Source organism: Somniosus microcephalus, chromosome 22, assembly GCF_052327205.1.
Source record: "Somniosus microcephalus isolate GS21.2 chromosome 22, FLI_Smic_1.0, whole genome shotgun sequence".
NCBI classification, from domain to species: domain Eukaryota; kingdom Metazoa; phylum Chordata; class Chondrichthyes; order Squaliformes; family Somniosidae; genus Somniosus; species Somniosus microcephalus.
Window position 1 is genome coordinate 22,290,507 of NC_141008.1, and position 26,170 is coordinate 22,316,676.

General features: G+C 43.9%; 1 protein-coding gene and 1 long non-coding RNA gene across 12 annotated transcripts in view; one reads left to right on the forward strand and one right to left on the reverse strand.

Annotated features, from left to right (window-relative positions):
* Positions 1 to 22,149, reverse strand: part of LOC147102099 (general transcription factor II-I-like) — a 209,191-nt gene extending 187,042 nt beyond the window's left edge. For 3 of the 11 annotated variants that reach the window (XM_085964299.1, XM_085964300.1, XM_085964292.1), the window contains exons 1-3: positions 21,738 to 21,812; positions 20,739 to 20,871; positions 18,968 to 19,033 (exon numbers count right to left, since the gene is read on the reverse strand). The gene's annotated coding sequence lies outside the window, so the exon portion shown is untranslated. Of the gene's footprint in view, positions 1 to 18,967; positions 19,034 to 20,738; positions 20,872 to 20,909; positions 21,191 to 21,737; positions 21,816 to 21,843; positions 21,917 to 22,008 lie in introns of those variants that run through there. The other 8 variants (XM_085964294.1, XM_085964296.1, XM_085964293.1 and 5 more) reach the window with 8 other exon arrangements.
* Positions 21,739 to 22,688, forward strand: LOC147102100 (uncharacterized). Its single transcript, XR_015073205.1, has 2 exons — positions 21,739 to 21,829; positions 22,516 to 22,688. It is a non-coding gene; the product is annotated as an uncharacterized LOC147102100 (long non-coding RNA).
* The last annotated feature ends 3,482 nt before the right edge of the window (positions 22,689 to 26,170 follow it).

A 26,170-nucleotide genomic window follows, 5' to 3' on the forward strand; every position in this document is an offset into this window, starting at 1 on the left:
TCACTGGCAGACAAAACCATGGTGCATTATCACTTGAATTTCAAAACTCAGGCCTAGAAATTCGGTGGGCTTTGCGCCCAGTTACAGCCCAAAGAGGGCTTCTGCGCCAGTAGGGGTGGTAGCGCTGATTTTGAGGGCCGCGGTAATGGCGGCGGTAGCCGGTAGCGCTGCGCCGGCACCAATGACGTCATCGGTGTGCGCAGTGCCCCGGTTCCGCCCCGGCCCCCATCTTCAGTAGCGGCCGCCTCTTCCGTGGCGGCCGCTAACAACATCGGGAGACCGGGTCCTTAATGCAGCCTTAGCGGGGCGCTTTAAGGTGGAGGTGCGGCCGGCCGCTTTTTCGGCGGCCGCCTGCCCGCACCTCCTTCCCCGGCCTTCTCCACCCCCCCCCCACCGCGGCATTGCCGGCTGGTTTCCGTGGAGCCCGGCACTTCTCCGTTGTGCCGGGCTCTTTTGCCGGCACTCCGGCCATTGCAGGCACCTCCTCCTTAAGAGGAGGAGGCCTGCAGTACAGCAGCCTGCCGCACCGCATCGGGTGGTGCAGCGGCACCGGGAGCGCCGAAATTCACTTTCAGCGCCCCAAGCAGGGGCGGGCACACCCTGGAACAGCGCCCTGTTCCGCCTTGGGGCGCTAAAAGTGAATATGGGACGGGCGCAACTGGATCCGCGGCCAGCGCAAAATTTTCGGCGCAAACGAGCTGGCGGGGCTATACCCAATTTCTAGGCCACAATATCCACTTCAGTTACACTCAATTAAGCATTCTGGTCATTCTTACTACACAAGAGTTGAAAAGTCAGCTTGGATACACCTCAATCTTGTATTTCAATTATTAAATATTATGTTGGTCTAATCCTACTGCTATCTTAAGCTAACCCAATAAAAAGCACAAACGATAAAGCTGACAAACAATTCCTATCTACACAGCCTTAAAATGGAGAAAACCTGTGTGAAAGGCAATTAGCCCTCTATCTGCTAATTACTGTTAAACGTATGTTGCTGGCAGCTTAAAGTTAATTGCAACAGGAATCTAAGTTATATTTGTGTTTTTTTTTTTAATAAATATTGTAATGCACAGCATATCCAAGATGCAAAAACTTGCAGAATTAATTTTGTACACTCCCTAATTTAGCAACAAATAAATCATTTCAAGGACTGGATTTTGGTCAAGCTACTGAGTGACAGTGCCTGAATATAAAGGCAACGTGTGTTACAATACAACTTTCCTTTATATAGCATCTTTAAAATAGCAAAACATCTCAAAGCGCTTCAGAGACATAATCAAAAATAAAACAGAAGCCAAGCCAAAGGAGAAGCTATTAGGATGGTGACCAAAAACTGGGTTTTAAGTAGGGTCTTAAAAAATGGATAGGGAAGTAGAGAGGCAAAGGGGTTTAAGGAAGGAATTCTATAACATATGTCCTAGGTGGCTAAAGGCACAACCGTCAATGGTGGAGCAATGGGAGAGGTTACAAAAAGGCAAGAGAGAGAAAAACTTGGAGGGGGTGGGGGAAGCAGGGAAAGAGCTTACACAGCAGGAGGAGGTTACAGAGGAATGAGAATTTTTTTTAATGAGGCAGAGTCCAGGAGCCAAGGTAAGTCAGTGAGCACAGGGATGCAGGGCAACTGAGATTTGGTGAAGATCATTATACAGGCAGCAGAGTTTCGGGTGAGCTGAAGTTCAGAGAGCGGAGCATGGAAGGCCGGCCAAGACAGCATTGGAATAATCAAGTCTGGAGGTGACAAAAGCATGGATGAGTTTCAGCAGCAGATGGGCTGAGGTAGGAGCAGAGACAGGCGATGCTGGAGGTGGAATTAGGCAGTATTATGATGCAGAGGACAAGGAGGTCAGATAGGATATTGACGCAGTTGTGGAGTCTGAATCAGCTGGAGACAGTGGCCAGGGATGATGATGTGTAGATGTTGTGAAGCATGTAGACAAGGAAGACAAGGGGCCTAAGAATGGGGGGAGTACAGGGACAATGGTGCAGGGCAGGAAGAGAAGCTATTGCTGGAGATTCTCTGGCTATGATTGGATATATAAAGACTGGAACCAAGTGAGGGCAGTCCCACTAAACCAAGCCTGGTTCAATGGGGAACAGCACCAGGGGTACCTGAACCCTGATGAAGCAACAACACCAGGGATCAGGTCAAATACAGCGAGTACTTAAACTCACTTTCGCGGGCTTTCTTTCAGAGGTCAGTGTCGGGAGGAGCAGAGAGCGGCGGTACACTGAGTACTTAAACTCACTTTCGCGGGCTTCTTTACAGAGGCTTACCAATCTCAGACCGGCGGCGGCATTCCGGAGCCACATCACAATTCAAAAAGTGACGCGGGCAAGAGGAAGCAGCTGATTGGGTGAGTACAGCCAGGTGAGTATTTATACTACTCTATAGTTTGACAGTTAAGATTAATAGTTTATAAAATTTAGACGGTCTTAATTTTTGTGGTTATAGTTTCTACGGTCTCTGTTGTGTATCAGGGAGTGCTAGTAACCAAGGGCCCTTGAGTATATCATATAATTGTAGTGTAATTAGTGGTATTGATTTGATTTAATTTAAATTAAATTAAAGAGTAAGTCATGGCAGGACAGCTCGGACCCGTGGCATGCTCCTCCTGCGCTATGTGGGAAATCAGGGACACTTCCTGTGTCCCCGACGACCATGTGCGCGGGAAGTGTGTCCAGCTGCAGCTACTGACAGACCGCTTTGCAGCACTGGAGCTGCGAATGGATACATACTGGAGCATTCGCGATGCCGAGGACAACGTGGATAGCACATTTAGGGAGTTGGTCACACCGCAGGTAAAGGCTGCACAGGCAGGAAGGGAATGGGTGACCACCAGGCAGAGTAGTAGGCGCAGGTAAGTAGTGCAGGGGTCCCCTGTAGCCATCCCTCTCTCAAACAGATATACCACATTGGATATTGTTCAGGGAGATAGTTTATCGGGGGAAGGCAGCAGAAGTCAACTTCCTGGCACCATGGGTGGCTCTGCTGCACAGGACGGGAGGAAAAAAAGTGGGAGAGCCATAGTGATAGGGGATTCTATTGTAAGGGGAATAGATAGGCGTTTCTGCAGCCGCAAACGAGACTCCAGGTTGGTATGTTGCCTCCCTGATGCAAGGGTCAAGGATGTCTCGGGGCAGCTGCACGGCATTCTGGAGGGGGAGGGTGAACAACCAGTTGTCGTGGTGCATATAGGTACCAACGATATAGGTAAAAAATAGGATGAGGTCCTAAAAGCTGAATATAGGGAGTTAGGAGGTGGGACAAGTACAAACTGGGCGGTTTGCACCTGGGCGGGACCAGGACCGATGTCGTAGGGGGAGTGTTTGCTACTGCTGTTGGGGAGGCTTTAAACTAAAATGGCAGGGGGTTGGGAACCTGTGCAGGGAGACAGAAGAAAGGGAAGCAAGGATAAAAACAAAAGACAGGAAGGAGAAAAGCAAAAGTGGAAGGCAGAGAAATCAAGGGTGTAAATCAAACAGGGCTACAGTAAATAATAATTCTAAAAGGACTAAGTGTTAAAAAAACAAGCCTGAAGGCTTTGTGTCTTAATGCGAGGAGCATTCGTAATAAGGTGGATGAAATAGCTGCACAAATAGATGTAAACGGATATGATGTAATTGGAATTACGGAGACATGGCTCCAGGGTGACCAAGGCTGGGAATTCAACATCCAGGAACGACAGGCAAAAAGGAAAAGGAGGTGGGGTAGCATTGCTGGTTAAAGAGATTAACACAACAGTAAGGAAGGATATTAGCTCTGATGATGTGGAATCTGTATGGGTAGAGCTGAGAAATACCATGGGGCAGAAAACGTTAGTGGGTGTTGTATACAGACCCCCAAACAGTAATGCTCAGGTTGGGGATGGCATTAAATGGGAAATTAGAGACGCGTACAATAAGGGCAGAGCAGTTATCATAGGTGACATTAATCTACATATTGATTGGGCTAACCAAATTAGTAACAATACTGTGGAAGAGGAATTCCTAGAGTGTATACAGGATGGTTTCTTGGACCAATATGTCGAGGAACCAACTCGAGATCAGGCCATCTTAGACTGGGTATTATGTAATGAGAAGGGATTAATTAGCAATGTTGTTGTGCGAGGCCCCTTGGGGAGGAATGATCATAATATGATCGAATTCTTCATTAAGATGGAGAGTGAAGTAGTTGACTCAGAGACTAGGGTCCTGAATTTAAATAAAGGAAACTACGATGGTATGAGGCGAGAGTTGGCTAGGATAGATTGGGGAATGTTACTCAAAGGGTTGACGGTGGATAGGCAATGGCATACATTTAAAGATCGCATGGATGAACTACAGAATTTGTTCATCCCGGTTGGGCATAAAAATAAAAATAAAAAAAGGTGACTCAACTGTGGCAAACAAGGGAAATTAGGGCTAGCATAAGATCCAAGGAGAGGACATATAAATTGGCCAGAAAAAGCAGCAAACCTGAGGCTTGGGAGCAGTTTAGGATTCAGCAAAGGAGGACAAAGGGATTAATTAAGAGGGGGGGGAAATAGAATATGAGTGTAAGCTTGCAGGGAACATAAAAACTGACTGTAAAAGCTTCTATAGATATGTGAAGAGAAAAAGATTGGTGAAGTCAAGCGTAGGTCCCTTGCAGACAGAATCAGGGGAATTTACAATGGGGAACAAAGAAATGGCAGACCAATTAAATACATACTTTGGTTGTGTCTTCACAAAGGAGGACACAAATAACCTTCCAGGGATGTCGGGGAACACAGGATCTAATGAGAGGGAGGAATTGAATGAAATCAGTATTTGTAGGGAAATGGTGTTAGGGAAATTGACGGGATTGAAGACCAATAAATCCCCAGGGCCTGATAATCTACATCCTAGGGTACTTAATGAAGTAGCCCTAGAAATAGTAGATGCATTGCTGGTCATCTTCCAAAATTCGATAGACTCTGGAATAGTTCCCATGGGTTGCAGGGTAGCTAATGTAACCCCACTATTTAAAAAAAGGTGGTAGAGAGAAAACGGGGAATTATAGACCAGTAAGCCGGACATCGGTAGTGGGGAAAATGCTAGAGTCCATTATAAAAGATGTAATAGCAGAGCACTTGAAAAACAGTGACAGGATCGGACAAAGTCAACATGGATTTACAAGGCCCTGTACAACTGCAGCAAGACTTCCTTGTTCCTGTACTCGAACCCTCTCGCTACGAAGGCCAACATGCCATTTGCCTTATTAACCGCCTGCTGCACCTGCATGCCCACCTTCAGCGACTGGTGCACAAGGACACCCAGGTCTCGTTGCACTTCCCCTTTTCCAATCTATTGCCGTTCAGATAAAAATCTGCCTTCCTGTTTTTGCCACCAAAGTGGATAACCTCGCATTTATCCACATTATACTGCTTCTGCCCAATCACCCAACCTATCCAAATCATACTGGAGTTTCTCGGCATCCTCCTCACAGCACACACGTCCACCCAGCTTTCTGTCGTCTGCAAACTTGGAGATATTACATCCAGTTCCCTCGTCTAGGTCATTTATATATATTGTGAATAGCTGGGGTCCTAGGACCGATCCCTGCAGTACCCCACTAGTCACTACCTGCCACTCAGAAAAAGACCCGTTTATTCCAACTCTTTGCTTCCTGTCTGCCAACCAGTTCTCTATCCAAGTCAGTACCTTGCCCCCAATCCATGTGCCTTAACTTTATACGCTAATCTCTTATGCGGGTCTTTATCGAAAGCCTTCTGAAAGTCCAAATACACCACATCCACTGGTTCTCCCTAATCTATTCTACCAGTTACATCCTCAAAAAATTCCAGTAGATTAGTCAAGCATGATTTACCTTTTGTAAATCCATGTTGACTTTGTCCGATCCGGTCAGTTTTCCAAGTGCTCTGCTATTACATCTTTTATAATGGACTCGAGCATTTTCCCCACTACCGATGTCAGGCTTAACGGTCTATAATTCCCCGTTTTCTCTCTCCCACCTTTTTTGAATAGTGGGGTAACATGAGCTACCCTCCAATCCATGGGAACTGTTCCAGAGTCAGAATTTTGGAAGATGACCAGCAATGCATCTACTATTTCTAGGGCCACTTCCTTAAGTACCCTAGGATGTAGATTATCAGGCCCTGGGGATTTAGCGGCCTTCAATCCCGTCAATTTCCCCAACACCATTTCCCTGCAAATACTGATTTCTTTCAGTTTCTCCCTCTCATTAGACCCTACGTTCCCCGACATCTCTGTGAGGTTATTTGTGTCCTCCTTTGTGAAGACAGAAGCAAAGTATGTATTTAATTGGTCTGCCATGTCTTTGTTCCCCATTATAAATTCCCCTGATTCTGACTGCAAGGGACCTACGTTTGACTTCACCAATCTTTTTCTCTTCATATACAGGAAACTTTCGATTTACCGGCACCTAAATAACCGGAAATCTCGGTTAACCGGCAAAATTCAGGAGTAGGTTCAGGTAAGTTTTACTTCATATTACTTGCCTTCCTCGATCTGTTGCTGTGCAATTGGGTGTGGCTGCAGCTGTTGCTAAGCTACAGAGACGCTTGGAACTTGTGGCCATTGTTCTGCACCTGTTGCTAAGCAACAGGGTTTGTTGCTTTATACGGAGCTCTCAGCTCTCTGCATCTTTTACTGTAGCTCTTGGTTATCTGGAATTTTTGATGAACCGGCACCACATCGGTGCCGGATAAAAAGAAGTTTCCTGTATCTATAAAAGCTTTTACAGTCAGTTTTTATGTTCCCTGCAAGCTTACTCTCATACTCTATTTTACCCCTATTAATTAATCCCTTTGTCCTCCTTTGCTGAATCCGAAACTGCTCCCAATCCTCAGGTTTACTGCTTTTTCTGGCCAATTTAGATGTCTTCTCCTTGGATCTTATGCTATCCCTAATTTCCCTAGTTAGCCACGGTTTTATGCTAAGCAGGGATGAACAAATTCTGTAGTTCATCCATGCGATCTTTGAATGTTTGCCATTGCCTATCCACCGTCAACCCTTTGAGTAACATTCCCCAATCAATCCTACCCAACTCGCGCCTCATACCATCGTAGTTTCCTTTATTTAAATTCAGGACCCTAGTCTCTGAGTCAACTACTTCACTCTCCATCTTAATGAAGAATTCTATCATATTATGCGTATTTACTCACCAATAACCTGCTCACCTATGCTCAGTTTGGTTCTTCCAGGACCACTCAGCTCTAGACCTCATTACAGCCTTGGTCCAAACGTGGGTACAAGACCTGAATTCCAGGTGAGGTGAGAATGACTGCCCTTCAGCAAGTGTAGCACCTGGGAACCCTAATGAAACTGGGGATTGGGGTAATGAGGCAAGTAACTCTTGTGCCAGGCAATGACTATCTCCAAGAGAACCCAATCTTGACATACAATGGCATTACCAACGTCAAGCTTGCCATGAACATCCCGAGAGTCATTTTCCAAATTATTTTCCTTCCCCGCTGTGCTACCATGCTGTGACCTTTCCAATGCGGACATGTTTCTATGTATATCTTACATTATAATTTCCAGTTATGTCAAATCTTAAACTCTACCTCTACAGTGCTGTAGAAGTCCTCCCCCAGTGGTCCCAATCCCATCCCCCATTGCTGCCAAATCCCAGAACCTACCCCCATGTTGCCAAACCTCAAGACATTAACCTGAAAAACCAGAGGAACGCCACCACAGTTTTGTTACCTTCCCAAACCATTCATCAGTCCCACCATTCCCAACAATTATCTCCTATTCCCCACTACTGCTAAACATCATGTATCCATCACCAACTTGCTACATCACTCCATAATGTGTTACAGGCTTTAGAAATGGTAGGAGTACTACCAAACACCAGGACTCCTACCAGATTGCTACTAAACCTAAACCAAGTCCCCTCACTTTCGGTGCTGCTAAATCTCAGAAGCAACCTTTAAGTTGCTAAACCCAGTGCTAAAAAAAATTATCCCCCCCCCCACCCGTGCCAAACTCCAGGACCCCCAACCTAGTTCTGGTGAACACCAGGACCACATCTGAGTACTGAAACATAACAGCCTCCTTCTTCCCTCTCCAGGGCCACTGAATACTTGTTTCCTACCTTTGTAGTTACACATTGCCTATCAACTTGCTATACATGCTGGGCTTTTAAAAAGTGGAGAAAAAAAATTGAGTTCCTAGATAAAGGATCATAAGGCCACCAATTTAGTTTTCTGAAAAAAATTCCAGGAATTGAGTACCAGTAAAATCCCAGAGCTCCATGTAACAACACAATTTGATTTATTCAAACAGTGGTAATACATTGTGTTTCACATGGCATACGTGCATATTATGTTCAACAGTACAGGAGAACTTTTTTTTTTTTTTTTTGAATGTTCTGCCTGGCATATGCCTCAGAAACTAAGAAATTAACTGTGAGTAGCTGAACAACTAGGTAGAATATACAGCAAAGGGAAAAAAACACTCCAGTATCCATGCAAGCCAGAAAACAAAACCTTTATGAACTACACCACAGCAGGGTCATCTAACCTGCCGTCCCTTGGCAATCTGTCCTATTTAAATTTTGTGGGCCTCAAGAGTTGGAAATGGCTGTTCTTAGTGCTTTGCCTCACTGGTGGCTAAATTCTAAATCAAGATCTATTTTAGTATCAGCAACTTGAATTAGATGAATAGGAAATGTATTTAATTTAAACATTATATGTATTGCCCAAAACACCATGGTAGGCACTTATGTGGACCATGGAAACAAAAAGCTTTGACATCCCTGCAATACAAGATTACAATCTTTATAACAAAACTCAAGCACAAGGCCAAAACAGAGCCTTATTTTAGCATATTACTTTTAAAACAAAAAGCACCACTCTCCCAACTATATGGCAAACACACAATTTTGCTCCATTATGCGATAGAAATTACAGTGAAAACTGATTTAATAAACTTCAATTAGAACTTCTCTAAAACTGTGCCTCTGCCTCTAGTTTTATTTACAATTGTGAATTGAGCACGCTACCAACGTATGCGACTCCTCTACGCTGGTGTGCTTTTTCTCTCTTTGGCACATAATGTTCGTGAAGAACCAGTGCAGTAGCACTAAGCATACTTAGTGTGACACACCAGTCTAGTAGGTTGTTTACCTACAGTGGAAACTGCACATAGTTTGTGTAAGTGCACTGAAAGGAATAATCCATGTACAGGAAATATTTAGAGGGATTTTAGGCCCAACCCAAAGCCAGTACAAAAAGATATCTATACACACTCCAGGAATAAAAATGTGAAGCATTTTTCCAAGCATGGTAATAATGTTCAACTTAATATTAAATTATATCAAAGCTAAAGTTGAATGCATGCAGTTTTCTAGGTGAAATACAGCTGAATTAACAGAGCTAAACAAGTGAAATTTAACACAAAAGCAATTTTAAAAAGCAGGCACTCAAAAAGCTCTTTAAAACTGACTGCCGTAAAAGCGAAGTTAATCCTCACACACAAAATATTCATTGTAGGAAGATCATTCATTAAATGCATGCTCAATTCAACAGCTTCCATTTTACCCAAGTATGTTTCATTCCTGATTTTTTTTAAAGTTAACTTAAGCATTTTATTTTAGCAAAGGATTGCTACTTCCAAATTACTTTGTTTTCTAACTATCTTCTAAGGTCAGTGCCTCACTAAAGTCATTTTATTTAGCTCAATTAACACTACTATATTGTATAAATTAAATAAACATAGAATTCAAATGCACAAAATAAGACTTCCAGCCGCACATTTTATTAGTAAATTTTCAACACAATCCAAGTAGGTTGCTGGTCACAGGTTCATATCTATCTATGCATTATGAGAAACTTCCGTTGGCACATACCACCTGCCCACAAACTTTACTTCAGGTTGGCACAATTACCATTGTAAACTGCTATGTCAACATATAGAAACATAGAAGATAGTAGCAGGAGTAGGCCATTCGGCCCCTCGAGCCTGCTCCGCCATTCAATGAGATCATGGCTGATCATCCAAACTCAGTACCTTGTCCCTATCTTCTCCCCATATCCCTTAGCCTTAAGAAATATATCTAACTCCTCCTTGAATATATTCATGAATTGGCGTCAACTGCCTTTTGTGGTAGAGAATTCCACAGGTTCACCAATCTCTGGGTGAAGAAATTCCTCCTCACCTCTGTCCTAAATGGCTTACCCCTTATGTTATAAATCTCATCATTCATCAAGAAACTACTCGTGAAATAATGCTGGACGGCCAGCTGGTGGCGCCGTCCAAGGAGTATAAATACTCGGGCGTCGGCCCCAGCTTGCATGTGACATTTTGTAAGACAAGGAACTAGTGAAGTACAACTAGAACTCCACGTTCTGAAACAAGTTGATTAAAGCCTTGCTTTATACTCAAACCAAGTGCGGAGTGAGTTTTATTACGTCACCTTATCCTTAGACTGTGACCCCTGGTTCTGGACTCCCCCGCCATCGGGAACATCCTTCCTGCATCTAGTCCTGTTAGAATTTTATACGTTTCAATGAGATCCCCTCTCATTCTTCTAAATTCCAGCGAGTATAAGCCCAATCGACCCAATCTCTCCTCATACGTCATTCCAGCCATCCCAGGTATCAGTCTGGTGACTCTTCGCTGCACTCCCTCCATGGCAAAAATATCCTTCCTCAAATAGGGCGACCAAAACTGCACACAATACTCAAGGTGTGGTCTCAGCAAGGCCCTGTACAACTGCAGCAAGACATCCTTGTTCCTGTACTCGAATCCTCTCGCTACGAAGGCCAACATACCATTTGCCTTCTTAACCGCCTGCTGCACCTGCATGCTTACCTTCAGCGACAGGTGCACAAGGACACCTAGGTCTCGTTGCACTTCCCCTTCTCCCAATCTATTGCCATTCAGATAATAATCTGCCTTCCTGTTTTTGCCACCAAAGTGGATAACCTCGCATTTATCCACATTATACTGCATCTGTCATGCTTCTGCCCAATCACCCAACCTGTCCAAATCATACTGGAGTTTCTCGGCATCCTCCTCACAGCACACACGCCCACCCAGCTTTGTGTCGTCTGCAAACTTGGAGATATTACATCTAATTCCCTCGTCTAGATCATTTATATATATTGTGAATAGCTGGGGTCCTAGGACCGATCCTTGCGGTACCCCACTAGTCACTGCCTGCCACTCGGAAAAAGACCCGTTTATTCCAGCTCTTTGCTTCCTATCTGCCTACCAGTTCTCTATCCAAGTCAGTACCTTGCTCCCAATCCCATGTGCCTTAACTTTGCACGCTAATCTCTTATGCGGGACCTTATCGAAAGCCTTCTGAAAGTCCAAATAGACCACATCCACTGGTTCGCCCTTATCTATTCTACCAGTTACATCCTCAAAAAATTCCAGTAGATTAGAGGGAGAGAGAGAAGTAAAAAGTAATCGAAGTGTGACGTCACCAGAAAGCAGGTAAGTATTGCTCTCTTTCTCCTTTTTTCCCCAAACTGAAAGTTTGTGGTTTATAGGGTGCCTGTGGTATAGCGGGGACTGCTGGTAAACAAGGGCCCTTCAGTATATCATTTAATTGCAGTGTAATTGGTGGGATTGATTTGATTTAATTTGAATTAATTAATTAAAGGGCAAGTCATGGCAGGAGAGCTCTGTGCCGTGGTATGCTCCTCCTGCACTATGTGGGAAATCAGGGACACTTCCTGTGTCCCTGACGACCACGTGTGCGGGAAGTGTATCCAGCTGCAGCTACTGACAGACCGCATTGCGGCACTGGAGCTGCGAGTGGATACATACTGGAGCATTTGCGATGCTGAGGACGTCGTGGACAACACGTTTAGGGAGTTGGTCACACCGCAGGTAAAGGCTGCACAGGCAGGAAGAGAATGGGTGACCACCAGGCAGAGTAGTAGGCGCAGTGGTCCCCTGTGACCATCCCCCTCTCAAACAGATATACCGCTTTGGATATTGTTGGGGAGGATGGCTTATCAGGGGAAGGCAGCAGCAGCCAACTTCCTGGCACCGTGGGTGGTTCTGCTGCACAGGACAGGAGGAAAAAGAGTGCGAGAGCTATAGTAATAGGGGATTCTATTGTAAGAGGAATAGATAGGCGTTTCTGCGGCCACAAACGTGACTCCAGGATGGTATGTTGCCTCCCTGGTGCAAGGGTCAAGGATGTCTCAGAACGGCTGCAGAACATTTTGGAAGGGGAGGGTGAACAGCCAGTTGTCGTGGTGCATATAGGTACCAACGATATAGGTAAAAAATTAGATGAGGTCCTAAAAGCTGAATATAAGGAGTATAGAGGTAAATTAAAAAATAGGACCTCAAAAAGGTAGTAATCTCAGGATTGCTACCAGTGCCACGTGCTAGTCAGAGTAGAAATAGAAAGATATTTCAGATGAATACGTGGCTAGAGGAATGGTGCAAGGGGGAGGGAAATAGCTACAGGGGACCCCTGCACTGCCTGCCTGTGCCTACTACTCTGCCTGGCGGTCACCCATTCCCTTCCTGCCTGTGCAGCCTTTACCTGCGGTGTGACCAACTCATTAAACATGATATCCCATTCAATTTTCCCATGTCAACTGTCACATTGTAGTTACAGGCTCTGACTACTAGATGGCTCTGTGGAACAGATTCTGGAAGTCTCTCCCAAATCCACCACCATTTTCTACATAAAACAAACTTATATTCATGAATTGACCATGGGTAACACCATAAACAATTCACTAATATACTAGGGAAAGGAGGGGGGAAAAAAAACATATGATGACAGGAAGAGGGATGAAATCTCAAAGCAACCTGAACTCAATTTAGTGATACTCCAGTGCTCAGAATTTCAAAATGGTTTATACAGATTTAACACAAACCAGAGACAAGGTATGACAAAAACAGAACAAATATAATGAGTTTGCTTTCCATGAAATAATTTGTTCAGTTGGCACTTAGAACAAACTAATACTCCAACACAGCACCCTCATTCATAAAAAATACTTTAAAACTTTGGAACACCGATAGGCTAAAAATTATATTTCCCCACCCAATATACACTCCAAGTTTTTAACGTGAAAGAGGTGCCATGCAAATAATGCTGCAACTTGTCATACAACTTGTAATTTGCAGTTAGTGTTCATTACTGTCATGCCTTTAATAGCAAGACAAAAATTAAGCACGAGCAAAAGCAAAACTAACTCAACTGATCGGTCATTTTAAAATAAATTTTAAATAAACATACTTTCTTAACTAAATATGTGTTTAAGTTGTAAATTCGTGTAAGAAACTGATTTGAGCTACTACAGGTCAGAGTTCCATTAAGGAAAACAAATGAAACTCTGAGCCAATGAAACCACTCACTGTTGTTTACTACAATTTTTATCATGTCTCCAAAGCAAACAATTCAGATCAAGCTGGTATGAAAGCTAAAATCTGCAGGAGATAGGCTGAAACCAATCATAGTTATTATTTGTGCCAGGAAGGTGATTTACTGCTATCCAACATTCAAACTGATTCACTGAAGCTCTTCATACAATTAAAGAACAAACCATTCAGTTTAAGCCTCTGGACCCAAACTGAATGCAATGCAATTTTAGACTGAACTATGAATAAAGCACGACTGCCACCCTTTGTTCAACCACATGATCAACTGGGAGCATCTAACCCATTTAATTTTCTTCAACAAGTATGCAGGGCCAAAGATCACTCCATGTCTCTCTTCTCCCTAAAATGTAGACCATATACATATACCAAGTCATGACATAGATTTATCAGCCTACAGGTCATTGAAAACATTTAAAATTCCAGTAGCAATCACATAACAATTGCAAATTAAATGAGATCCCACTGCTGGAGTGCATTTGTTCCATTTTCTTTTGGTTGAGATAGCTATGAACCAGTGCAGTCATCAAACTTAAATGTGACTTTCAACCATCAAAATCTTGGACTGCTTTGTAACTGAATTCAACTTGATATCATCCAAGTTTATGATCAACATCACAAGCTTACTCTTTGTAATTGTTAATAGCTTTTAAGCCAAAATCACCAAATTTCATATGACTAACATCAATACTTTCAAAATTCCCTTTCATAATTAGGCATTATTCAAGGAAACAGCAAATGTTAACCAGTAGCACCAACATTTTAATCAGTATAGTTTTGAAAATGTTCAATTCCTGTTCAACAAACTTTCACAGAATCACAGAATCTACAGTGCAGATAGAGGCCATTTCGGCCCATCGAGCCTGCACCGACACATATCCCACCCTATCCCCATGTATTTAATCCCCTAACACTAAGGGTCAATTTATCATAGCCAAATCAACCTAACCTGCACATCTTTGGACTGTGGGAGGAAACCGGAGCACCCGGAGAAAACCCACGCAGGCACAGGGAGAATGTGCAAACTCCACACAGACAGTCGCCCGAGGCCAGATTTGAACCCGGGTCCCTGGCGCTGTGAGGCAACAGTGCTAACCACTATGCCACCGTGCCCCCCTATATGACTTGGAACCAGAAATAAAATCTCACTCCTTTCAAAACTAACCATAATCAGTTAAATTCAACATGACTGCCAGAATTTCTACTTTCTGGTTACAGTAACTTTGAAACCATTTGGTTAAGAACCAATTTTAAGCTACAAACTTCTACATGTAGAATTTTGCTTCTTTCCAAAACTAGGTACACAACCTGAAAAAATCAATAGGCCAAGAACGGCACTTTAATTTTATTTGATAAATTTGATGACAGTAACTTTGAAGCCATTACCCCAAAGTTTGGGCTGGCTATCAAAATTTCACATCCTTTTGAAAATTCAAGGCGGCCATCAGCACTTCCTCAATTTTCTTGGGAACGCAACTTAATTTTAAAATTTCACAACAAGCACCTCAATAGCCCAAGATTTTCCCTTCAAAAAATACCCGCACTTTCTAAAAACCCTAGGCAGTTCTACCAGCAAGAAATATAGAATTAATGGCCTTTTGAAAAAAGTATCTCTTTTCCCCCGTACAAAATAGAACCTCCCATGCCTCAAAATAGCTAGCTACAAGGTTGTTTCAAGGTTTCCTTTCCTGTGAGGGTAGCAGGCACCCTCTGAACCAGACAGATCCACAGTACTATTCTACCAAAGGCACTGTTGGTGACTTACAGTCATGAATGGAATCTATTGGTGATTGGGAGATGTTGGATCTATCCCTGGGGTTGGGATTCATTCCACTTAGTTCCACATAGCTATGCAAACCAATAGCCTAATGGGTCGAAAGTCCTAATGGACAAGCAAAGTAACTCTGCACACACTTGGGGATTCCAAAGCCTTGGCTGTAAATTTGTGCCGAAGCTCTCTGAACTTAGCTCAGCGGGCTGTGGCCCTATGGGGAGAGAATACGCACTCTGCATTGGGCAAACAGAAATTTTACAGGTGTCGGTTTCTCAGTTGCTTGGTTTGGAGATTCAAAGCATAGTGATGGAGTTCTACCCATGTCAGATACCCGGCTGACCAAAATAGAACAATTGCATAAGCTGTCCAATTTAGCAACCATAACATTCGATAAATAGATGATGTACATCACAAAACTCATTACTCCCTGGTAAAGCATCAACATTACCATTACTTGCCACTTTCTTTTAGTAAAGTTGCATCTACATCAGCCTATGAGATGTGATGTCCTCAATGTTCTGGGGGAGGTGGGACGGTTTGCACCTGGGCAGGACCGGGACCGATGTCCTAGGGGGAGTGTTTGCTAGTGCTCTGGGGGAGGGTTTAAACTAAAATGGCAGGGGGTTGGGAACCTGTGCAGGGAGACAAGAGGAAAACAAGGATAGAAGCAAAAGACAGGAAGGAGAAAAGCAAAGGTGGCAGTCAGAGAAATCAAGGGTTAAATCAAACATGGCCACAGTAAATAATAATTCTAAAAGGTCTAAGAGTGTTAAAAAAACAAGCCTGAAGGCTTTGTGTCTTAATGCGAGGAGCATTCGTAATAACGTGGATGAATTAGCTGCGCAAATAGAAGTAAACGGTTATGATATGATTGGGATTATGGAAACATGGCTCCAGGGGTAACCAAGGCTGGGAACTCAACATCCAGGGGTATTCAATATTCAGGAAAGGCAAAAACGAAAAGGAGGTGGGGTAGCATTGCTGGTTAAAGAGGGGATTAACACAATTGTAAGGATATTAGCTCTGATGATGTGGAATCTGTATGGGTAGAACTGAGAAATACCAAGGGGCAGAAAACGTTAGTGGGAGTGGTATACAGACCTCCAAACAGTAATGCAGAGGTTGGGGATGGCATTAAACAGGAAATTAGAGACGCGTGCAATAAGGGCACAGCACTTATGGGTGACTTTAATCTACATATAGATTGGGCTAACCAAATTAGTAACAATATACTGTGGAGGAGGAATTCCTAGAGTGTATACGGGATGGTTTCCTGGACCAATATGTTGAGGAACCAACTAGAGACCAGGCCATCTTAGACTGGGTATTATGTAATGAGAAAGGATTAATTAGCAATCTTGTTGTGCGAGGCCCCTTGGTATAAGGCGCGAGTTGGGTAGGATTGATTGGGGAATGTTACTCAAAGGGTTGACGGTGGATAGGCAACGGCAAACATTCAAAGATCGCATCGATGAACTACAGAATTTGTTCATCCCAGTTTGGCATAAAAATAAAACAAAAAAGGTGACTCAACCGTGGCTAACAAGGGAAATTAGGGATAGCATAAGATCCAAGGAGAGGACATATAAATTGGCCAGAAAAGGCAGTAAACCTGAGGATTGGGAGCAGTTTAGGATTCAGCAAAGGAGGCCAAAGGGATTAATTAAGAGGGGGAAAATAGAGTAAGAGAGTAAGCTCGCAGGGAACATAAAAACTGACTGTAAAAGCTTTTATAGATATGTGTGAAGAGAAAAAGATTGGTGAAGTCAAGCGTAGATCCCTTGCAATCAGAATCAGAGGAATTTATAATGGGGAACAAAGAAATGGCAGACCAATTAAATACATACTTTGCTTCTGTCTTCACAAAGGAGGACACAAATAACCTCCCAGAGATGTCGGGGAACATAGGGTCTGATGAAAGGGAGGAACTGAAAGAAATCAGTATTTATAGGGAAATGTTGTTAGGGAAATTGATGGGATTGAAGGCCAATAAATCCCCAGGGCCTGATAATCTACATCCTAGGGTACTTAAGGAAGTGGCCCTGGAGATAGTAGATGCATTGCTGGTCATCTTCCAAAATTCTATAGACTTTGGAACATTTCCCATGGATTGGAGGGTAGCTAATGTTACCCCACTGTTCAAAAAAGGTGGTAGAGAGAAAACGGGGAATTATAGACCGGTAAGCCTGACATCGGTAGTGGGGAAAATGCTAGAGTCCATTATAAAAGATGCAATAGCAGAGCACTTGGAAAACAGTGACAAGATCGGACAAAGTCAACATGGATTTACAAAAAGTAAATCGTGCTTGACTAATCTACTAGAATTTTTTGAGGATGTAACTGGTAGAATAGATAAGGGAGAACCAGTGGATGTGGTGTATTTGGACTTTCAGAAAGCTTTCGATAAGGTCCCGCATAAGAGATTAGCGTGTAAAGTTAAGGCACATGGGATTGGGGGCAAGGTACTGACTTGGATAGAGAACTGGTTGGCAGACAGGAAGCAAAGAGTTGGAATAAACAGGTCTTTTTCCAGAGTGGCAGGTAGTGACTAATGGGGTACCGCAGGGATCGGTCCTAGGACCCCAGCTATTCACAACATATATTAATGATCTAGACAAGGGAACTAGATGTAATATCTCCAAGTTTGAAGACGACACAAAGCTGGGTGGGCGTGTGTGCTGTAAGGAGGATGCCGAGAAACTCCAGTATGATTTGGACAGGTTGGGTGATTGGGCAGATGCAGTATAATGTGGATAAATGCGAGGTTATCCACTTTGGTAGCAAAAACAGGAAGGCAGATTATCTGAACGACAATAGATTGGGAAAAGGGGAAGTGCAACGAGACCTGGGTATCCTTGTGCACCAGTCGCTGAAGGTAAGCATGCAGGTGCAGCAGGCGGTTAAGAAGGCAAATGGTATGTTGGCCTTCGTAGCGAGAAGGTTCGAGTACAGGAACAAGGATGTCTTGCTGCAGTTGTACAGGGCCTTGCTGAGACCACAGCTCGAGTATTGTGTGCAGTTTTGGTCGCCTTATCTGAGGAAGGATGTTCTTGCCATGGAGGGAGTGCAGCAAAGATTCGCCAGACTGATACCTGGGATGGCAGGAATGACGTATGAGGGGAGATTGGGTCGATTGAGCTTATACGCTGGTGTTTAGAAGAATGAGAGGGGATCTCATTGAAACTTATAAAACTCTAACAGGACTAGACAGACTAGATGCAGGAAGGATGTTCCCGATGGCAGGGGAGTCCAGATCCAGGGGTCACAGTCAAAGGATAAGGGGTAAGCCATTTAGGACAGAGATGAGGAGGAATTTCTTCACCCAGAGAGTGGTGAACCTGTGGTATTCTCTACCACAGAAGGCAGTTGAGGCCAATTCATTAAATATATTCAAGAAGGAGTTAGATATATTTCTTAAGGCTAAAGGGATCAAGGGATATGGGGAGAAGGCAGGGACAGGGTACTGAGTTTGGATAATCAGCCATGATCGCATTGAATGGCGGAGCAGGCTCGAGTGGCCAAATGGCCTACTCCTGCTCCTATCTTTCTATGTGGTGTATGAACTATTCCATATCTAACATACAGAAAGCTATACAATCAGGAACTGAGCAATGAAGGTATCACCGATAGAGACAATTTACCCAAAGAAACCCAGAGTCTGATAAAAGAAAATCATTTACCAAGCTTGGTAAAAAGCCAATAAAGGTTTGAGCTATTAAGGCAACAAGTTATTATCCACAGGCCATTAGAGGAATAGTGCCATATTAACCATTCCTCCATCATTTGGAGGATAACAATTTTGGAAGTAATACCCATATCCATTCTACTTTTATTTAAAAAGCTTACCTTTTTCCTGCTCCTAATGTTTTGTTCCGTCGTGGTTAATTGGATCTTCCCCCCCCCTCACCAGGTCTGTGAACAAAGTCAAACAGCAGGCATATTTAAACAACCATAACTTTTCAACTTCACAAAGTCTTGGTTGGCAAAAGCAGACTAAAACTTATATCACAATAATAGATACAACAGATATACAGGAAACTTTGGTTTATCCAGAGGTTAACTGTCCGGAATGCTAGAGCCACCAGCAAAATTCAGGAGTCGGTTCAGTAAGTTTTTTTTCTTTTCGTTGCTTTTTTTTTCCCACTAGTCAGGCTCTGCAAGGTCCAGCTAAAGCTGTTGCTTAGCTACAGAGACGCTTGCAAGCTACCGCCGACTGTTTAGAAGCTGTTGCTAAGCAACAGGGTTTGTTGCTAGATATGGAGCTCAAAAGCTTCCGTATGTTTTAACATTAGCGCTGGTTTGTCCGGCAGTTTTGATGGGACGGCAACAGCTCGGTCCCCTCGGTGCCGGATATCACAAAGTTTCCTGTACTTGCTAGCAAAATGCTAAAATCAATCAAAAATACAACTTGTCCCTATATTACCCTCAGAACCATCAGTTAGGTTTCAACTAAGAATTATTTTTTTAAAGAGGCGTTTCTCTATAAACTACATATGGTTTCAGTTTCTCTCCTTCTGGAGAAATAATTTTAGACAACCAAGCATAACCCCTAATGTTATTTATATGGACTTCTAGAAGGAATTCAATAAAGTCCCTCATAAGAGACTGTTAGCTAAAGTTGAAGCTCATGGAATTGAAGGCAAATTATTGACCTGGTTAGGAAATTGGCTGACCAGCAGGAGACAGAGAGTAGGGATAATGGTCAGGTATTTTAATTGGCAGGATGTGACGAGTGGTTTCCCACAGGGAGCTGTGTTGGGGCATCAACTATTCATCGTATTTATTAATGACTTGGCTGATGGGATAGAGAGCCACATATCCAAGTGTGCCGATGACACAGACAGGTGGCACTGTAAGCAGTGTAGATGGAAGCATAAAATTACAAAGAGGTATTAAAGAAAATGGGGTAACGGCAGGTATATGGAGTTAGGTCACTGATCAGCCATGATCTCATTAAATGGCCTACTCCTGTTCCTACAATAGAGAGGATTTCTCAATGGAAAGAAACTAAAGAGTTACAGCTTTACATCCTTCACATTAAAAATGAGTTAATCAGCTCTCAAATACAAACGCAACACTACAGCATTGTCAGAAGTTTGTCACTGTTGGCAAAACAAATGCTGTAAATATACTGTCACTTGTACATTGATGTAAGCGTTTTGGGCACACACAAAAGTAAAAATGGAACTCAGAAGAGTACTAAACACACTAAAGTCTGGAGATCCAAAACACCCAAGACTGGTCTAACTAGTTTGTTTGCAGAGTGCAGTATAATTCCAGTCAAAAACTGCCGTGGCATTCTTAAACCCTGCAATTTCTAAAAACTTAATATCTAAAGAGGATTTGGCTGGTTTTATAGCTATCACAAAACCAAGCGTAACTCCTAATTTTGGTCAAGTGCTTAGGTGTTTTGTTGCACAAGGATAATCTACATAAAAAGTTTAAGACGATCAACTGATTCACATATTAATTAGGTCATTTATAAAGAAGCTGTAAGCACAGATTCTGCAAAATGTTATTAATGTAGTATTTACTGCACTTGATTAGACAGTGTCATAATTGTCTTATAAACAGTGTTTCATACATTTCAATTTTACTGTAACATTTAAATACTCACTGCAACATTTAAATATTCACTGTACTCTCCAATGTCATGTACCCATAACACTGCCAGCTGAAGGATTCAGATAATATAAATTTGCTACTGTATGTGTCACTCGTTTATAATCTATTTCGAATGAATTAAGTTCCTGTGCAACAAGAGACAAAAAAAATAGGTTCACAGCACCATGATTCATGCTTCCATCTTTTTTCCATTAGCCATCGACTTTCTTCTCCCTTTTGCAGGATTTTTTCCCTCAACCTAACTTAGCAAGTGACGTCCCGCCTCCCACGTGGTGATTGGCTATCCCGGAGCTGCGTCCCAGCTGCTGCAATGCCCATTGGACAAAGCAGCTGCCCGTCAATCACGGCAGCGCCCGACAAGTTAGGTTTACACAAAAACCACCACCAACAACACCACCACCATCATCGGCTCGGCGCAATGCAGGCTTCGCCAGCCTGACTTGGCCAAGCCCTTAGCGGCATAACCGCCCTCGCCATCGAAACAATCTTAAAAAACGCCGAAATTCGTCAATTAAAAGACACGATGTTTTAATTCGTCAATTAAAAGACACGATGTTTTAAACAGCGATTGGTGCGTGTATCCCGCCGCCAAACGAGCAGAAAGTAAACCGGTATTAAGCTTACTTAAAAAAAAACTATAGATATATATATATAAATAATATAATCCCGAACCCGACTCGTAACTCTTCCCCACCCACCCAAGTCCCGATTTTAACCCGATGGGGCCTTCACCCACTAAATCGTGTGGCGTGAGAGTGTCGTGTTTGAAACGGGAGAGCGGCAGCGTATCCCTCCGCCCGCTTCGCTGCAGGCCGCCACCAGCAGCAGCAGTGCGGAGAGCCGCCGACTCACTCTCCGCGCCGGCCGGCCGGGAGGGTAAATACAAAACACGCTCGGGCCAACGCCGCCCGCCGTCGTTCAACCGCTTCACTTAAATCGATTAAATATTGCACCGCACGCACATGCAACGAGGAGAGAGACAGACACACACACATACGACGACGACGCCGGTATCTGAGCGAGCGGGCGAGCGCCCCCCCTCCTTAACCCCCCGAGCTGGCAGTGTGGTGAAGAAAGGGCAAGGCAAGTAGACTCACAGGAAAAGTGGCGACGCACACCACACACACGCACACAGTCCGAAAATTTACCAGCAGCCGCCGACGGAAAATTCTAGAAAGGAAAGAAATAATAAAAAAGGGGGAAGAGGAGGGAACCGCAGGTCGAATTATCGGTCACAGGGTCATTGAACGGTTATCATTTACCTCAACTCGGGGTTAAAATTTCGTGGTTGTTTTTTGTTTTTTTTTTAAAAAAATGACTAAAAAATTAAATCCCGTCCGCAACTCCAACTACAGCTCCGCCGACACAAAAAACTGACGGGCGCCTCGTCCCTATTGTTCCCTTCAGCCAGTGCGAAGCTGGAGCGCATGTGCGCGGCTCCCGGTGCACGCCGAGCCGTGTAGTTCTCGCGGGGCGCTGCGCCCGTTGGGCGCCCAGTCCCGGCCGGTGGGTTGCGAACTACAACTCCCAGGGCACCGTGCGCTGAAACCCAGCTTGGCCAGCTACCACCTAGCGCTTGATTGGGGGAAAAGAAATAAGATCAGAAAGGTCTCTCTGTTTAGTTTGTGGAGCATGGTGCTCGGGCGTAAAAATGGCAGCCCTTTGACAAAAAAAAATGCAGCATGTAACAGTATTAGTTCATTACTAAAATAGAAATGTACTAACTTATTTGGGTTTCAACTTTACTTTTTGTAACGTTTTGTGTATAGATCCTTTTAGATCAACAACATACTGCAGCTGCTGGAAATCTGAAATAAAAACAGAAAATGCAGGAAATATTCAGCAGGTCGGGCAGCATCCGTGGAGAGAGAAACCGAGTTAACGTTTCAGGTTCTTTGGTCTAGAGGCTGAAAGTTCTGAATATTAAACATTTCACTCTGCTTTTCTGCAATCACTAAACATTCCTTTTATGGTGTTTAAACCAATGCTGATTATTCATGGAAACTAGACAGGAAGTAATAATCTCAGAAGCCTTGAGAAACATTGCCAGTAGTTCAACATTACTGTTGGACATTCTCTTGGGATCAGCATCACTGGTCATTCCGGGAAGTGGACCTCACATCTCCTACGATTCTGAATGCACCTGTTTCTGCTCAATATCTAGTTACAAAGCTAGCATAAGCCAGGCATCATAAGTGGCTACTGAAATGTTTCATTACAACAACTTGAATTTATATAGTGTTTAATGTAGACAAATTAGCCAAGGCACTTCACAGAGGTTTACGAAAATAACGGATGCTGAGCCAATAAAGGAACGATTAGCAAGGTGGCCAAAAGCATCGTCAAGGATGTGGGTTTCAAAGAAATAGTCTAATAGGAGAAGTGGTAGATGGAAGGGTTTACTAAGGAAAGTCTAGAGCCCAGGTGGCTGGAGGCACAGTTGGGAAAAGTGGGACAGAAAATGAGGCCAGAGTCAGAGGAATGTAGAGTTCAGGGGGAGTGCAGAGAAGGAGGATGCAAGTATAGGTGTACCAGGTAGAATAGCATAGTAAGTTTTTCTACATATTAGTACTCATTCTGCAATGGCTGTGCAAGGTTAGGCCTGGAGCAGCAGATACCTAGGGGGAGTGTTTGCAAGTGCTCTGGGGGAGAGTTTAAACTAAAATAGGGGGTTGGGAACCTGAGCAGGGAGACAGAGGAAAGGGAAACAAGGATAGAAGCAAAAGACAGGAAGGAGAAAAGCAAAGGTGGCAGTCAGAGAAATCAAGGGTTTAAATCAAACATGGCCACAGTAAATAATAATTCTAAAAGGTCTAAGTGTTAAAAAAACAAGCCTGAAGGCCTTGTGTCTTAATGCGAGGAGCATTCGTAATAAGGTGGATGAATTAGCTGCGCAAAGAGGTAAACAGATATGATATGATTGGGATTACAGAAACATGGCTCCAGGGTGACCAAGGCTGGGAACTCAACATCCAGGGGTATACAATCTTCAGGAAAGTTAGGCAAAAAGGAAAAGGAGGTGGGGTAGCATTGCTGGTTAAAGAGGGGATTAACACAATTGAAAGGAAGGATATTAGCTCTGATGATGTGGAATCTGTATGGGTAGAACTGAGAAATACCAAGGGGCAGAAAACGTTAGTGGGAGTTGTATACAGACCTCCAAACAGTAATGCGGAGGTTGGGGATGGCATTAAACGGGAAATTAGAGACGCGTGCAATAAGGGCACAGCAGTTATCATGGGTGACGTTAATCTACATATAGATTGGGCTAACCAAATTAGTAACAATACTGTGGAGGAGGAATTCCTGGAGTGTATACAGGATGGTTTCCTGGACCAATATGTCGAGGAACCAACTGGAGATCAGGCCATCTTAGACTGGGTATTATGTAATGAGAAAGGATTAATTAGCAATCTTGTTCTGCGAGGCCCCTTGGTTCGGAGCGATCATAATATGATAGAATTCTTCATTAAGATGGAGAGTGAAGTAGTTGACTCAGAGACTAGGGACCTGAATTTAAATAAAGGAAACTACGATGGTATGAGGCGTGAGTTGGGTAGGATTGATTGGGGAATGTTACTCAAAGGGTTGACGGTGGATAGGCAATGGCAACCATTCAAAGACCGCATGGATGAACTACAGAATTTGTTCATCCCTGTTTGGCATAAAAATAAAACAAAAATGGTGACTCAACCGTGACTAACAAGGGAAATTAGGGATAGCATAAGATCCAAGGAGAGCACATATAAATTGGCCAGAAAAAGCAGTAAACCTGAGGATTGGGAGCAGTTTAGGATTCAGCAAAGGAGGACAAAGGGATTAATTAAGAGGGGGAAAATAGAGTATGAGAGTAAGCTTGCAGGGAACATAAAAACTGACTGTAAAAGCTTTTATAGATATGTGAAGAGAAAAAGATTGGTGAAGTCAAGCGTAGGTCACTTGCAGTCAGAACCAGGGGAATTTATAATGGGGAACAAAGAAATGGCAGACCAATTAAATACATATAATTGCAAAATACTGCGGATGCTGGAAATCTGAAACAACAACAGAAAATGCTGGAAATACTCAGCAGGCCAGGCAGCATCCATGGAGAGAGAAACAGAGTTAACGTTTCAGGTCTGGGACCCTTCATCAGAACTGGAAAAAGCTGGAGATGTAATAGATATTAAGCAGGTGCAGAGACAGGGGGGGAGGGGGGGTGGTTAGGAGGGGAGGAAGGAATAGAAAGAACATCATGTACTTTTGTAAGAGGCAGGAAAGATAAAATGTTGCAAATGGGAATGGCAAAAATCATACTGCATGAAAATTGGGGGCAGGGATAATTATCTGAAATTGTTGAACTCAATGTTGAGTCCGGCAGGCTGCAAAGTGCCCAATCGAAAGATGAGGTGCTGTTCCTTGAGCTTACGTTGAGCTTCATTGGAACAATGCAATAGCCCGAGGACAGAGAGATCAGAGTGGGAGTGAAGCGGTGAATTAAAGTGACAGGCGACCGGAAGCTCAGGGTCACCCGTACGGACTGAACGGAGGTGTTCCGCAAAGCGGTCGCCCAATCTGCGTTTGGTCTCCCCAATGTAGAGGAGACCGCATCGTGTGCAGCGAATACAGTATATTAAATTGCAAGAAGTACAAGTAAATCACTGTTTCACCTGGAAGGGGTGTTTGGGGCCCTGGACAGTGGGAAGGGAGGAGGTAAAAGGGCATGTGTTGCATCTCCTGCGCTTGCACGGGAAGGTGCCAGGTGAAGGAGCAGGGCTGTTGGGGGTGATTAAGGAGTGGACCAGGGTGTCGCGGAGGGAGCGGTCCCTTCGGAATGCTGAAAGGGGAGGTGAGGAGAAGATGTGTTTGGTGGTGGGATCACGGAAATGGCGGAGGCTGATCCATTGAATGTGGAGGCTGGTGGGGTGAAAGGTGAGGACAAGGGGGACCCTATCGTGGTTCTGGGAGGGAGGGGCAGGGGTGAGAGCAGAAGTGCGGGAAATAGAATGGACACGGTCAAGGGCCGTGTCAACCACGGTAGAGGGGAATCCTCGGTTGAGGAAAAAGGAAGACATGTCAGAAGCACTAGTATGGAAGGTGGCATCGTCAGAACAGACGTGGCGGAGACGGAGAAACTGGGAGAAAGGAATAGAGTCCTTACAGGAAGCGGGGTGGGAGGAAGTGTAGTCCAGGTAGTTGTGGGAGTCGGTGGGCTTGTAGTGGATGTTTGTTGAAAGCCGATCGCCAGAAATGGAGACGGAGAAGTCAAGGAAGGGAAGGGAAGAGTCGGAGATGGACCATGTGAAGGTGAGGGCAGGGTGGAAATTGGAAGTAAAGTGAATGAACTTATCCAGTTCAGGGCGAGAGCAGGAAATGGCACCAATACAGTCATCGATGTACCGGAAAAAGAGGTGAGGGAGGGGACCTGAGTAGGACTGGAACAAA